Genomic DNA, 3,591 nt, shown 5'->3' on the forward strand with positions numbered 1-3,591 from the left:
AGATAAATAGATACATAGATACAGATAGGTAGATAGATAAATAGATACATACATATATAGATAAATTGATACATAGGTAGGTAGAAAGAGAAGCTGGAAGATCAGTGGGTATCACAAGAGGAAACTGGTCACAATTAGATATGTTCTCTTGTGTGTTGGATACTACCTTTGGAAAGGCCCTGTTACTCCAACATTCTGTGCAGGCATTGAAAAATAGTCCTTAAAAACTGAGATGGGATGGATCTGAAGTTGGGTCAACAATTGGTTGACCATTCCCTCAGTCTCTGCTCCATTTTTGTCCCTGCATTTCTTGTAAACAGGACAAATCTTAGGTTGAAAGTTTTGTGGGTGGGTTGCTTAATGGGTATTTTAAAAGGATCACAGTGGATCTGGAGAGGTGACTCAGCAGTTAAGAGCAATGGCTGCCTTTGAAGGGGACCCAGCTTCAGGTTCAAGTACCTACATGGTGGCTCACAATTGCCTATAACTCCAATTCCAGAAAATTTGGCACCTTCTTCTGTTGGTACCAGGTACCAGGCACACATGGGAATGCACAGACTTACATGCAGGCAACACACTAAACATAAAATAAATAAATATGAATTTTAAAAATTATGATGTTTAGCTGGGTGGTGGTGCACACCTTTTAGTCTCAGCACTTGGGAGGCAGACGCAGGCAGATCTCTGTGAGTTTGAAGCCAGCCTGGTTTACAGAATGAGTTTCAGGACAGCTAGAGCTACAGACTGAGATCCTGTCATGAAACTCAACAACAACAACAATGATTTTAAAAACTAAATGAGGGATGGGATAGGGTATTCTATGGAGGGGAGATGGGGAAAGGGGATGACATCTCTATTGTAAATAAATAAAATATCCAATAAAAAATTTTTTAAAAAAAAACTAAACTAAATGGACCAGGCAGTGGTGGCACATGCCTTTAATCTCAGCACTTAGGAGGCAGAGGCAGGAGAATTTCTGAGTTTGAGGCCAGCCTGGTCCACACAGTGAGTTTCAGGACAGCCAGGACTACACAGAGAAACCCTGTCTCGAAAAACCAAAAAGAAAAAACAAAAAAAACAAACAAAAGAGAAAAAACACCTAAATGAATAAAAGAGCAAATGAAATGAGGCAAGATTGTTTGCTCCTGAAATCCTAGCATTCAGGGATCTGAGGGAGGGAGGATCAAGAGGCTCAAGCTACCCTGGACTACTTAGAATCCTGTGCAGAAATAAATAAAATAAAATAAAGGTGTGGTTTTTCTATTGCATTTAGGCTTCTATAGAAAATACTTTGACTTATTAGAAGAATGCTATAGGAAATTAAAGGCAAGATGACTAAGAAAAAAACTGCAACGGCGTATATGATGTTAAAGGCTAATTATTATGAAGAACTCACAATCAGAAGTCGGCTTCAGAGCCAGATTGCTTGGGTTTGTGACCTCCGCCATGTACAGCCATTCACACACTCTTAACCAACGAGTTCACTTTATCGGGACACGGTTTGCTCAATTGTAAAAGGGACACAGTGATAAATTCTTTCCTCGTGGGATTGTGTTTGTGTCAAGGAGTAAATGAATCCGTAAGCCCACAGAACACATGACAAAGCTCAAGCACGTACGTGTTTGTGTATCTGTTCACACACCAAACATTTAATGAGCATCTGCTGAGTACTGTGACATTGTAGGTGCTGTGTATGCCTCAGTGGATAGGATAAACTTAAGTAACCCTGATCTGTGAGGATTATAAAGGCTGAAGATGTAGCTACATTGGTAGAGGACTTGCCTAGCATCACAAAGCTCTGGGTTCAATCCCTGGTACCACACAAAGCAGGAGTGGCAGACACCTGTAATTCTAGCACTACGGATGTGGTGGCAGGAAAATCAGGAGTTGAAGGTCACACTTGCCTACACAGTGAATTCAAGGCCATCCCCCGGCCGTATGAAACCTTGACTAAATTTTTTTTAAAAAACAAAAGTAAGGGGTCATGAAATACACGAGAGAAACCACAGGGACTTGTGTGGGTTGTGTTACTGAAAATAATTAGCCTTTGTGTAGTCTTTGAAGAGTTTTGGTGCCTGCTTGTTCAGTCCTGAATTAACTACTTTTCTGTTGCTGTAGTAAACAGCTGTGAGCAAAGCAGCTTATGGAAGAAATGGTGGGGTGGTGGTGTTCTTGTTGTTGTTGTTGTTGTTCTCTTCCTCCTCCTCCTCCTCCTCCTCCTCCTCCTCCTCCTTCTCCTTCTTCTTGTTTTCCTTTGTGGTTCCAGAGAAAGGAGAGTCCATTCTGGCAGAGAGGCATGGCAGCAGGTGGCCAGAGCAAGAAGTTCCTCATATCCTCAACTATAAAACACAATGCACAGGAAGTGGGCTGTCTTGGTCAGTGTTCTGTTGCTGTGTTCTCTTATAAAAGAAAGCATTTAATTGGGGTTTGCTTACAGTTTCAGAGCTTTAGTCCATTATCATCATGGCAGGAGACACAGCAGCATGCGGGCAGACAGTGGACCGATAGCTAACAAGTACATCCTGATCCAAAGGAAGACATTCTGGGCTTGGGATAGGCTTTTTGAAGTCTCGAAGCCCAGCCCCTACCCCATGCCACCCCATCCCCATACCAGTGACACACTTCCTCCAACAAGGTCACATCTCCCAATCTTTTCAAATAGTGCCCCTTCCTGACGATCAAATATACAAATCTATGGGCCTATGGGTGTCCTTCTCATACAAACTATCACATGGGACAAGACTGCAAGCATTTAATATCTGATACCAGTGAAATACTTCTTCCAGCAAAACCACACCCTCTAAAAGTCTCACATCCTCCCTGGGCAACATCACCCCGATGGACAGTTTTTATATCAATTTGAAACAAGCAAGAGTTGTGTGGGGGAGTAGTTGTTGCTGCCGCTGTCTCCTCTGCCTCCGTTATTGTGGTCGCTTCGCTGAAATCCAGGGCTCAAAGAGCCGGCTCCATAGCTTCCCTCCACCATGAAGTGGATGTTTAAGGAGGATCGCTAGCTGGAACACAGATGCGTGGAATCCGTTAAGATCAGAGTGAAGTACCCCGATCGGGTTCGAAAAAGTCTCTGGCTCTCAGATTGTTGACATTGGCAAAAGGAAGTACTTGATCTCATCCGACATCACCGTGGATCCACAGTTCATGTGGATCATCAGGAAAAGGATCCAGCTTCCTTCCGAGAAGGCCATCTTTCTGTGTATGGACAAGATAGTCCCACAGTCCAGCCTAACTATGGGACAGCTTTACGAGAAGGAAAAAGATGAAGATGGATTCTAGTGTGTGGCCTACAACGGAGAGAACAATTTTAGCTTCTGAGGCCCTTGCTGGGCTAGGTGTACCCTTCCTGCTTGTGTATCTTGTAAATAACTGGCTGTTGTCAGTTACTCTGCCAGAGCCTCCACCCAGACCTACCAGTGCATTTGTAACTGGATTTATTTCTTAATATATTGGAAGGTTTTGTTTCTTTAGATTAGTAAATTATCATACAGAGTTTTATTTTCAGTTTTCTTTTTGTGCACTGTCCTCATGGCTATATGCTCCAGGGAACCTGTCCTATGGGAAATCATATTTAATGAA

The 3,591-nt window shown here is 42.8% G+C and overlaps 1 pseudogene; it reads left to right on the forward strand.

The window, feature by feature from the left end:
• The first annotated feature begins 2,984 nt into the window (after nt 1-2,984).
• LOC114621514 lies at nt 2,985-3,330 on the forward strand (annotated as a pseudogene).
• Nucleotides 3,331-3,591: the final 261 nt, after the last annotated feature.

The sequence above is a fragment of the Grammomys surdaster genome, unplaced genomic scaffold, assembly GCF_004785775.1.
Source record: "Grammomys surdaster isolate TR1022 unplaced genomic scaffold, NIH_TR_1.0 181, whole genome shotgun sequence".
NCBI lineage: Eukaryota > Metazoa > Chordata > Mammalia > Rodentia > Muridae > Grammomys > Grammomys surdaster.